Source organism: Prionailurus viverrinus, chromosome B1, assembly GCF_022837055.1.
Source record: "Prionailurus viverrinus isolate Anna chromosome B1, UM_Priviv_1.0, whole genome shotgun sequence".
Taxonomy (NCBI): Eukaryota; Metazoa; Chordata; class Mammalia; order Carnivora; family Felidae; genus Prionailurus; species Prionailurus viverrinus.
The window spans coordinates 159,906,494-159,919,605 of record NC_062564.1 but is presented as its reverse complement, the minus strand read 5'-3'; the positions used below and the strand labels follow the sequence as shown (position 1 = coordinate 159,919,605).

General features: G+C 37.9%; 1 pseudogene; it reads right to left on the bottom strand.

Moving 5' to 3' along the window:
- The window catches only part of LOC125164888 (bifunctional methylenetetrahydrofolate dehydrogenase/cyclohydrolase, mitochondrial-like), a 44,867-nt pseudogene that overhangs the window by 15,591 nt on the left and 16,164 nt on the right, over window positions 1-13,112 (bottom strand).

Genomic DNA, 13,112 nt, shown 5'->3' with positions numbered 1-13,112 from the left:
CAAGGCAATATGTTTCCTTAAATGCTGCATAGTTTTTGTCAGCTCACTTTTGATGGAACTACTTGTTGTTGGGTTTCATTTTTTTTTTTTTTTTGACTCATGGAAGTGACCTTATTGATAATTTTATGGCTATTTCTGATGTAGTCCTATATGTTCACTTATTTTGGAAATGTTTTCATGTTAGTTTTTTAGCTCTGGATCTCCCTGCAAGTCATGAGCATATTTGGATATTATACTTTTTTTTAGATGTAGGCTGGGGAATCTTATTTCTTGAGGTAGACTTTTTCCATCCAAGGCTCAAGGATTATAATCATGTCACATTGTTAGTAGGTGGATATTTGCCAAGGGAATTTTCCTGACTTCTGACTTTATTCAGACACTTTAATTTGAGTTTTCCGTTGGAGTATTAACATCTCATACCCCAGTGATTTCATTATACCCATCTGATTTCAATATTCTGTTACAACTGTGTATTTTCTTCTTATTTCTAGGACTTACATTTCTTTTTTGAATATTTACTATTAATTTTAAATTAAAAAATATATGTATTTTTCTAAATCTAGCATTTTTTTGTGGTAATAGAAAATGTTGGTTTCCTATGTCAGTTTATTTGACCATTTTACCTAGAAGTTCCACTTTATCTTTCTAAACCTCAGTTTCCTTATCTGTCATACTAGAATAAATATAGAGTCTACATTGTAAGGTTGTTGTGAAAGCTAAATGAGATAATGAATGTAATAACTTATTTACTGGACACATAATAATTGCTTAGTGCACACTACTTTCATGTAAATTAGCTGCTGCACTGCCTGCCAAATTTCAGATACTCAATAATTTATTGATTTAATCTGTAATTACGGTTATTTGTATGTATCCTCATCTCAGATCCACTCACAATTGGGAACTATATCAAGAATTGAAAAGTCCTAGCAAATAGTGCCAGAGCTATTCAAATATCTCTGCAATGTGCAAGACACAGTTGTTTTGAGAGTCGGCTTTCAAATGGGCAGCTAAACGGCCATAGAAGCTTTGACTAGGACAGCGGTTCTCAATCGTGTGTGATTTTGCCTCCAAAGTGATATTTGGCAATGCCTGGAGACATTTTTGATAGTACTCGAGGGGCAAAGTCTTACTGGCATCCAGTAGAAACCACAGATGCTGCTAAACATTCTGTAATGCATAGGGTGACCTCCAGCAACAAAGGATTACCTGACCTAAAATTTCAGTAGTGCTGACATTGAAAAGCCCTGAATGAGGTAATTACACCTTGTCGTGTTTCAGATTCAGTTTAATTTTAAACTCAAACAAGTGTCATGAATTGTATTTTTCACTGAGTTAGTGGTAGGGTGTTGACTGTCAGTTGGTGACCAAGGTCTGATTCAAGGGAGACCTTTCACATAACCCAGGACTTCTTTGGAAATACAGGGTGAAAAGCCGTTACCGAATTCACATATCTGTGTAGCAAAGAACAAGAAGGAAAATACTAACAAAAATAATACAACACCAGTATCACCAATGCAACAAGAGCCCTCACAGACAGATACCCACATGTACACATAAATACTAGCCACATACACAAAGGCTGTGGAGTTTGGGTGAAGCTTTTAGGGAGAATGTGAAATTAGCTAAGGATGTATTTGGATCTTAGAGTAGATCGCATCTAAAGTTCATATTGCTAAAGTTCATATTGTTATAAAATTGAACGCCTCTGGGATCTATTTCTTCTTCTTACCTCTTTGAAGATTCTTTGTTTTAAAATCATTCCAGTGTATTTTAATTTTCTGTTTCTGTGTCCTTTTCCTTTTCTAGACATCTTTGAGGGCAAATATATTGCCTTGTTTATTTTTGTATATACAGTATCAAGCATGGAATTCAATATTTAGAAGACAGTAAATGTATGAATTTAAGAATGAATGGTGAATGACTAAAGCCGATGCCCAGGTTTACCATTGTATCTAGTGATATATAAGTATATAAACCCAGACTAGGTGAGCATTGGAGAATTCAGTGAGTAGCTACGAAGCAGAAGAGTAAAATGTAAGGACAAATGGAAACCCAGCCTCACACGAAATGACAACTGTGTGGGGCTGGAAAACAATGTCAGCAAACCAAAAAACTTGATATACAGTAATTCAAGATGAAATTTAAACAAAGACTAAAGTAATTCCTGTTGTCTTGGAATCAGGCAAACATCACTAGTCTCTGCAAATAGCAATGGCAGTCCCAAAGCCAAGAACATACTTTGCTTGCTTATGTGCTGTTGGTGTCTTGAGTTTATGACCATGTGAGCCAACCAGTTAGGCTTTTTTTTTTTTTTTTAGCAGAGATTAGCACAACATCCAGCATATTATACTTTCCATAAGTTAGACATATTCAAATAACAGCATCAAATCTCTAACGAACAACTCCTTTATTGCCTCTACTTGTGTTCTCAATTTAAGAAAAACCGTAACATCAACTAAGAAAGATCTAGAGAAATATACAGCTTAGGTGAAACGTTTATCTGTTTGAATATTTTCAGTCTTTTTCAGCCAATGATTTCTAAAATCTTCCTGTTCTGTGCTCTCTTTAATGACAACCATTTAATCTATTCTCACTTAAGATGCTGCCATATTTTCATCTGGAAATCTTTTCCTCATTTTATAGATTGAGGAAACTGAGTCTTTGAAAGGTGAATCAATTTGCCCAATTAGTGAGTGGTGGAGCAAGGATTCAAGGCCAGGTCTTTTTGGCTCAGTGTTGTGACCTTATCACTTCATGACCAGTATATAACAAATTTTCAGTTTTTTGACAGCGTTCTCCATAAGGGAGCTTTGCATTTTCAAGTTTTAGTTTTTCATCATAAAATATATTCATCATAAAATACTAAAAAATCTGTTTTAAATTAGTTATTTAAAAATTTCTTCATACCACACAACATAAAGTGAAAGAAAATAGTATCTTTCTTATGAAAGTTTTATTCCTTTCATGAATGTATTAGACAAATATAAGTATAGTTCATTTGATAATCAACTTAAAGCTTCCCTTAAAGGTTTTTCATTTTAAAATTTCAAGTAAAATGTAGATATATTCTTGTAAAAGATTCAAATGGCAGAGAAAAAGCAAAACCCTTCCCTGTCTTTAGTTTCATCTCCAGATGTAGCCAGCTGAGCTTGTTATTATCTAGAATCCTCAGCAGCAAGTTTGTCTTCCCTTACTCTGTTTGTGATGCTGTAGCTGGGGCAGCTGGGGCTGTGCCTTTGCCAATGACATTCCCCAGACTGCTTTACCAGATGGCTTCCTGGAAGGTTTTTATCAATAGGGAGTGAGAAGAGGGAGAAGGCACTTCTCAGTTTCTTCTCATTCCATTCAATATTCACCAGTGGTAATTTGCCCCGGCCTCCACGTTCTTTTGGCACTTCCAGAACCAACTTCAGGGACCCCTCAAAAGTACAGATGAGACAGAGGGGATCCCTCAAATGTCTGAACTCACCCCTCCAGCCCCTCTTTTATGTGTCTGGATTCTTGTAACCCCATCTCCTTTAGTTTTACCAGACCAAGGATATGGCAGCTGTTTCCTGCAGTTATTACTTTTAGTTTCCCTTAGTGTTTCCTCTGCATTCTCTAAGCCTTCTAACTCTTATGTTAAATAATTCCTGTGTTTGCAGTGTAATAAATGAGTTCTCTGTTTTGCTGACTGGACTCTGAAAAATATACCACTATGATCATATTGATCTATATCCTACAGATATTTTTCTTTTCTCTTTTATTATCAGTTTAATATTTTATTATCAGTGGTTATTTTCATGTAAGAAGAATGTGAAGGGTGAAAATATAAAGAGAGTGAGTGCAAACCTAACTATGACAGAGAAGACAGTACTACCACTGATAGATGAGGGGTTTCAGAAGAAAAGCTGAACAGAGTTGCCTGGTTATGATCTGGCTTTGCTTCTCTGAGAGTTTAGGCATTCCTGGAAAGGTAAGTGGGCAAGATTATGAATTAGTCTTGTAAGGTATAGTTCTCACCACAATGGGTTATCAGCAGGGTTGCATTGAGCCAGGTGCTGGTTTTAGTAGGAATATAGTCCTGTTCTATACTTCGGATTTCAAATTCACATTAGCCAGCCTCCAGTTCTCAGAAATATGCAAAAGTAGAACTTCTTTGAGGGTGTAGTGAGTGTCCTCAGCATGTGGTCCATTCAAGCATCTGGTAATGATATCATAACACTCAGCAAGTTTAACTTTGGAGTGCACTACTCAGACCTCTTCCCTCTATATAGCTGGACTCACTTCCCTCTATATAGCTGGTATACTACTGTCTTCCTGGGATCTTCAGTCACCATTAGCCTGGGATTCCCTTCACCTTTCTCATGTGCTGAGTGTTCTATTTCCTGTATTCCATGACTTCCTTTTCCTTGGATCACTCTGTCTGTTTAGTAGGGCATCCTCTAGTAGATTCCTGAGAAATGGTGCATGAGAAGTAAATACTTTTCAGACATTGAATATTTAAAAATAATCTTACTCTGTTCTCATATTTGATTGCTAGTTTGCCTGGCAAACCATATCTATGTAGTACTATAGATTGGAAATAATTTTTTTCTTAATATTGCAGCCATTTCCCCACTCTCTTTTAGTTTACAATATTGCTGTGAGAGGTCTGAAGGCATTCTGATTTCTATCCTATAAACTGTTTTATTCTTCTCAGAAAGCTTGTAGAATCTTCTTTTTCCTCCTATAATCTGAAGCTATATGATGATATGCCTCAGTATGAGTCTATTTGAGTATATGGTGGGCCTTTTTAGTCTGCAGACTATTCCTTGAGTTCTGAGAAGTGTTCTTGATTGATTTCCTCCTAACCATTTTTTTTCCCCAATTTTCTTTCTTGAAACTCCTATTATAGTATACTTGTTCTCTAATTTCCTGATATTTCCCCCTGCCCCCCTTTTTTACTCTTTTTCTATAAGATTTCCTCTGCCTTCTGAGTCATTCTTCCTTTTCCATTTCTGTCCTTGGCTGTTTCTAAAGAGAGAGTATTAAAATATACCATTTTGGTGCCTGAGCAGCCTTGTTAGCTTGCATCCCTCCTCTAGCAAGTTAACAGCCCTGCCATGTTTTACATCTTCAACATTCTCACTTCTTTTTAGTCTAGGGTGTGGCTTTCTTGCCAATTCACCTCTCACATTTGGTTGGATTTTTATGTATTAGATTCCATTTTAGTCCATAGGATGAAAACTACACCCACAATTATTTTCAAGACCTGCCTCTCCCTCTAGACTTAAATATAGGTACTGGCATGTGAGACTTGTGTGGGATCACAGCCTTAAGGTTCATTGTCTTTGGAATTTCAATGTTGTTTTTAAGAGGTCTAAAGCCATTATGATTTCTGATTATTCACCTGAGATTCTTCTTTATTCTCTAGAAGCTTATGAAATCTCTTTGTCTCTTATGTTATACAAATTTGCATTTCTGACTCTCCACTGAGAATGAGGCTCAAAATCAACTTTCTGCTGGACATACATGGATGTTTTGCAGCAGGTTAAACATTACTTGTCAAAGATGTGTCTTCTTCCTCGCCTCTTTCTGTATTCTGGATACTCTTTATTTTTACAGCCACCTACCCAGTTCTGTAGGTATAATACTCAGGTTTTACTCCTAGCTCTTCACTAGCCCATTCACTGCACACACAATAATTACTGCAATCTGATTATTTTGATCTCTTCCTACAAATTTGTTGAATTTTCATCTTTTTTTGTTTATACCACTACAAGCTGTAAACTCCTCTCTCCTTGACTGACTGCAATAGCCTCTTCATGGGTAACTCTGCTCTATGATTTGTGCTCATGCTCAGCATAGTTGCCAGTTATTTATCAAAATAAAACTCTGATTGTGGCTTCTTCTTACAACCCTTCAGTGACTTCCCATTGCTTACAAAGTAAAGTGGAAACTTCTGTAAGGTATTTAGAGCCTTTCATGAACCTATTGCTACCTACCTGTCTTAGTTGGCTTGGGCTACCATAGCAAAGTACCATGGACTGGGTAACTTAACAGACATTTATTTCTCACAGTTCTGGAGTCTGGGAGTTCCAGGATCAGTGTGCTAGCGGATTGGTTTCTGGTGAAGGCCCTCTTCCCACCTTGCAGATGGCCACCTTCTTGCCATGTCCTCACATGGTGAACAGAGGAACTTCTGGTGTCTTTTCCCCTTCTTATGGAGGCACTAATCCCATCAGCAGGGGTGCACTCTCATGACCTCATCTGAACCTAATAAACCACTGAAAGTCCTCACCTCCTAATATTATCACATCTGAGGTTAGAACTTCAACATATGAATTTGGGGAGACACAAACATTCAGTCCATAACACTACTTCTTCATCTCCCCAACCTTCATGCCTTATAATTTACACTTAAATTGGAAATGTGTGTTTATCTTAGCATACCTTATGCTATTCCACATTTCTACACATTTGTTCACTTTTTTCCTTTTGCCTTGAATGTTCCTCCTACTTTCCTTCACATGGATATTCTTACCCTTCTTTCAGAACTCAACTCAGGCATTTTAATTTCTAGGAAGCCTATACTTAATTTCCAAACTGGATCAGTTTCTGCTTTCTTTGTACTCTTAGTACGCTGAGTCTCCCTTAGTGCCCTGAGTATTTCCCTCCCTCAGCAAATTGCTATCATGTGTATGTGTTGTCTTCACCTCTAAATATCAAGTGCCTCAAGTACAGAGATATTACTTATATTTTTAGGCTCAGTGTCCGGCATAGTGCCTGGTCCATGGCAGACACTCAGAAAATGTTTGTTTCTAAACTAACCAACTGTATCTTTTTTTTCCCCACACCAATAAGAAGTGTTTTATTAAAAAAAAACACAGTGAAATAAACCCCCCAAAAAGCCTTTTAATCAGAAAGTCTGATAAAATTCAATATTAACTCAAGTTCTCAAAAACCTGTGTGGGAAAGCCAAAAGGTACATCAGAGAAAATCAGGCAGCTACTGACAAGGTCTTTGGTGGAAAAGCAAGTTGTGAACTTATACAAGCTGCCCTAATGATTATCAGATCTGAGTGTTGTTTTTTAAAAAACAGGTTTCAAGATATACCAAGGAAACCATACAGACACCCCTAACAGTACAAAAATATAACGATGAAGTTCAAGGATATAAGAAAAGCCAAGTATGATAGTACAAACAAATAATCTATAAAATAAAATAAGCCTTTCAATCCTAGAAAATAATGGGAAAATCTCATGAATGTAACACACATAAAATGAGGACTAACAGCACATGGAACAATCTGAAACATTTTCCCAATGACTAAGCCATGAAATGACAGGTCAGGGCACCATTAACATGTCGTTTTTACATATAATATGTATTTAAATTAGAGTAATTTTTTTCTACTCAATTACCATTTATTCCTTTTTACCTTTTCCCTCATTTTCTCTAGCAACACTTTTCCTTTGGTTTGACCAATTAAACTCAAAAGGTTTGGAACCTGAAGCGAGTATCAACTCTTACTGGAATAGTACTTAGGAAATGTAATCCTAGAAAAGGCAAATTTTAACTGAAGTGGCTTGACAAAGTTAAGCATCCATTCTCAATGTGACAATGCCCTCCATGTTAATCACTAGGTTAATGGCTTTTCTTGGCTGGATCCTATGACCCAGCATGATACTGGCATAGTCCATGGTGAGGTGCTGCAGAGCTATGTGCACAGACACCACCCATTTAAGCTTTTAATGAATTCAAAGCATCATTTTAAGCCATTTCAATAAAATAAATAAAAAATATTGCAGATTTCTACTGGCCTGCTTTGCCTCTTGAACTGGCTTGGAGTATTGTTCATGACAGAAGACACAATAGTTAATTAAGTTGCTACTCTGCACCCCTTAGCCTTCAACACTTCCTGCTCTTCAAACCTCACAACGTTTTTTTTGTGGCAGTAATGGTATTCTTCATTAGCATCACCATTGTCATGGAACCAACACCTGCAGAGACTGGCTTTCTTTCTGACTCCTTCAAAATCCACATCTCCAACCAACTTGAATTTAGCAGTGAGGGATCTTGAACTCTATTCCCACAGTGATGACTGCTGCTCCCTCCTTGATCATGTCTGCTGTGCTCAGGTTTGAAATGCTGCAGCAGAGACCACTATGTCTGCAAGAAATGTATGTTTCTTCAGTTGCTCTTTGGTAGAGTATCCAGGAGATATTGTAACAGTGGCGTCACCTCCAGGGTGTTCATGCCCTCATCTGTGTGTAGTAGCATTGACATGGGCATTCCAACATTTTTTGACCTCCTGACCTCCCAGCCAAAACCACATTCTTTCCTAGGGTTGGAATGCCAGTTTGCTTAATTATTTCCCAGACACCCCGTGGGGTAGCTGGTAATATGGAATACTGGTCCAAACACATTTGCCCTACATTAATTACAGGAAAGCCACCAACATCCTTATCTGGAGAGACAGCATTGCAGATCTTTCTTCTGCAATTGTGCTCTGGAAGAAGCAGCTGAACAAGGAGGCCATCTACACTACCATCATTATTTAGTTTGTTGATTAAATTCAGCAGTTCTTCCTCTGAAATTGAAGCTGGTTTCACAATTGTCTCACTGTTGATTCCTACTCTTGCAGCTGCCCTTGTTTTGTTATGGATGTAGGAGGGGCTTGCAGGATTCTCACCAACCAGAACCACACTCAGGTGTGTCTGCTTGTTGCCCTGTGCCATCCGTTCTTCCAACTTCTGCCACACTTCCTGCTTGATCTGGACAAGTTTCCTTCCAGAAAGGACAACTGCTTCATTTCAAACTACAGAGAGGTTGAAGGGGTGATGGCAGAGGTGGTAGCTCTGCATGGGCTGGCGCAGCTAGGTGGCCAAGGTGGACACAAGGGAAGCAGCACCCATCACTGTCCCCAATGTCTGCACCAGGCTAAATATGTAATTTTACCCATGTTGTTAATCTGTGTTAACTACTCAAATCATCATGAACGTTTTGCTGGTATCTATGCCTGTAGTTTATTTTAATTTTCTATGTTGAGATACTTTGTGTAAACATTATAAATTTGAAATAGTTTTGACATCAGCACTCTTTTTATAGTCTCAATCTTACATTTATAGCATGCATGAGTTTATATGCCGAGACTAATAGGTCCTATTTCAAACATTAAAACATTTTACGTTAGCTTTATCAGTAGGGCATTGCCCATGGATTCTTAAAGGTTGACCAATGGCACAGCGAGAGTAGCTTCAGATGTGAGATGTTCAGAATATCATGTTAAAGGGCAGTTGCTGAGATCAAAGCTAAACAGTGTAGCTTCTGGAATGTTTATATCATCCATATCCTATAAAGCTGGTTTTGGAGAAGTGAAACATTAGACATTTTAATCAATATTTCTTAGAGTAAATCTCTGAAGAGGCGACAGCAAGTGAGAACCCATCTTCTGGCAAAAGTGAAAGGAAAGTGAATCATTTTTTTTTCAAAGGAAGTAATGTGTGGAAAATGCTTTTCAACTGTAAAGTGGTGCACAATTGCTAACTCTTGAAATCACTGTGATTGTTATTAGGGCCAGTTTGAAAGTCAATTGCCTGTCTCAGCTCAGCCAAACTGCGAGGTCTGCCATATTGTCCCGTGACTCAAGACAAGCAAATTCCATATGCCATTTGTAATGGACTCTATTACTAGCTGTTGTTTCTAGCTAACAGATCATTTTTTCTCTTATCCCTCTGGTCTCCTCCCCTTTTATAAACAAACTCCACCTCTGGATATAAGCATCACTTAGGGCTGCCTAGCTTAATTCTCCATTTTTCTGGTCAGAATAATTTATTTGGGGTATCCAAGTAGAATTAATCATAATCCTTCCTTGGGATGTTCATATGGATATTGGAGAGAGACAGTCTCTTTTCTATGGATTTTTGAGATGGGGCATTATAGACTTTGATGGACTTTTCGATGAGTAAACTTCTTGGATGCATTGAGGAAATCCATGGGTAATTTTGTAATGATAGAATTAGAATAATACACAGAAAAATTAAACTTGAGAGATGGAGCGGGTGAGGGAGAGAGTGCTAATAACATAATTTACATTACTTGATCCAATTCTTTCTGAATCAAGCAATCTTTTAATTTATTCGTTTCATGGATTAATTTATCCTTTTTGCGTTTATACTATTTTTAGTTGGTTTTACTTCCCTTGCACTGAAAGTCTGTGACAATTATACCACTCTTGTCTAGGATATTTCAGCTACCAATCCCTGTGACCTCATTTTTTCCCCCTAGTCCTTATTCTACTTTCTAATTGCATGATGGTTTGGTGGACCAAAATGATGGTATAAGGACACTGAACTAGATTACCTGAGCTTGAATCTTGGCTCTTCTACTTACTAGATATATAATCTTGGGCAAGTTATTCAACCTCTTTAATCTTATTTCTGTATCAGCAAAATGAGATAGTTGATTATATCTACCTTTTTAAGGATTAAATGAGTTAATGCTTGTGAAGTGTTTAGAAAAGAGCCTGATTCCTGGTACTGGTTCAGTTCAGTAGGTTTTAGCTATTTCTTTTTTTTTTTTTTTTTTTTTTTTTTTTTCTGAAATTTATTGACAAATTGGTTTCCATACAACACCCAGTGCTCATCCCAAAAGGTGCCCTCCTCAATACCCATCACCCACCCTCTCCTCCCTCCCACCCCCCATCAACCCTCAGTTTGTTCTCAGTTTTTAACAGTCTCTTATGCTTTGGCTCTCTCCCTTTCTAACCTCTTTTTTTTTTTTTTTCCTTCCCCTCCCCCATGGGTTCCTGTTAAGTTTCTCAGGATCCACATAAGAGTGAGACCATATGGTATCTGTCTTTCTCTGTATGGCTTATTTCACTTAGCATCACACTCTCCAGTTCCATCCACGTTGCTACAAAAGGCCATATTTCATTTTTTCTCATTGCCATGTAATATTCCATTGTGTATATAAACCACAATTTCTTTATCCATTCATCAGTTGATGGACATTTAGGCTCTTTCCATAATTTGGCTATTGTTGAGAGTGCTGCTATGAACATTGGGGTACAAGTGGCCCTATGCATCAGTGCTCCTGTATCCCTTGGATAAATTCCTAGCAGTGCTATTGCTGGGTCATAGGGTAGGTCTATTTTTAATTTTCTGAGGAACCTCCACACTGCTTTCCAGAGCGGCTGCACCAATTTGCATTCCCACCAACAGTGCAAGAGGGTTCCCGTTTCTCCACATCCTCTCCAGCATCTATAGTCTCCGGATTTGTTCATTTTGGCCACTCTGACTGGCGTGAGGTGATACCTGAGTGTGGTTTTGATTTGTATTTCCCTGATAAGGAGCGACGCTGAACATCTTTTCATGTGTCTGTTGGCCATCCGGATGTCTTCTTTAGAGAAGTGTCTATTCATGTTTTCTGCCCATTTCTTCACTGGGTTATTTGTTTTTCGGGTGTGGAGTTTGGTGAGCTCTTTATAGATTTTGGATACTAGCCCTTTGTCCGATATGTCATTTGCAAATATCTTTTCCCATTCCGTTGGTTGCCTTTTAGTTTTGTTGGTTGTTTCCTTTGCTGTGCAGAAGCTTTTTATCTTCATAAGGTCCCAGTAATTCACTTTTGCTTTTAATTCCCTTGCCTTTGGGGATGTGTCGAGTAAGAGATTGCTACGGCTGAGGTCAGAGAGGTCTTTTCCTGCTTTCTCCTCTAAGGTTTTGATGGTTTCCTGTCTCACATTTAGGTCCTTTATCCATTTTGAGTTTATTTTTGTGAATGGTGTGAGAAAGTGGTCTAGTTTCAACCTTCTGCATGTTGCTGTCCAGTTCTCCCAGCACCATTTGTTAAAGAGGCTGTCTTTTTTCCATTGGATGTTCTTTCCTGCTTTGTCAAAGATGAGTTGGCCATACGTTTGTGGGTCTAGTTCTGGGGTTTCTATTCTATTCCATTGGTCTATGTGTCTGTTTTGGTGCCAATACCATGCTGTCTTGATGATGACAGCTTTGTAGTAGAGGCTAAAGTCTGGGATTGTGATGCCTCCTGCTTTGGTCTTCTTCTTCAAAATTCCTTTGGCTATTCGGGGCCTTTTGTGGTTCCATATGAATTTTAGGATTGCTTGTTCTAGTTTCGAGAAGAATGCTGGTGCAATTTTGATTGGGATTGCATTGAATGTGTAGATAGCTTTGGGTAGTATTGACATTTTGACAATATTTATTTTTCCAATCCATGAGCAGGGAATGTCTTTCCATTTCTTTAAATCTTCTTCAATTTCCTTCAGAAGCTTTCTATAGTTTTCAGCATACAGATCCTTTACATCTTTGGTTAGATTTATTCCTAGGTATTTTATGCTTCTTGGTGCAATTGTGAATGGGATCAGTTTCTTTATTTGTCTTTCTGTTGCTTCATTGTTAGTGTATAAGAATGCAACTGATTTCTGTACATTGATTTTGTAGCCTGCAACTTTGCTGAATTCCTGTATCAGTTCTAGCAGACTTTTGGTGGAGTCTATCGGATTTTCCATGTATAATATCATGTCATCTGCAAAAAGCGAAAGCTTGACTTCATCTTTGCCAATTTTGATGCCTTTGATTTCCTTTTGTTGTCTGATTGCTGATGCTAGAACTTCCAGCACTATGTTAAACAGCAGCGGTGAGAGTGGGCATCCTTGTCGTGTTCCTGATCTCAGGGAAAAAGCTCTCAGTTTTTCCCCGTTGAGGATGATGTTAGCTGTGGGCTTTTCATAAATGGCTTTTATGATCTTTAAGTATGTTCCTTCTATCCCGACTTTCTCAAGGGTTTTTATTAAGAAAGGGTGCTGGATTTTGTCGAAGGCCTTTTCTGCATCGATTGACAGGATCATATGGTTCTTCTCTTTTTTTTTGTTAATGTGATGTATGACGTTGATTGATTTGCGAATGTTGAACCAGCCCTGCATCCCAGGAATGAATCCCACTTGATCATGGTGAATAATTCTTTTTATATGCTGTTGAATTCGATTTGCTAGTATCTTATTGAGAATTTTTGCATCCATATTCATCAGGGATATTGGCCTGTAGTTCTCTTTTTTTACTGGGTCTCTGTCTGGTTTAGGAATCAAAGTAATACTGGCTTCATAGAATGAGTCTGGAAGTTTTCCTTCC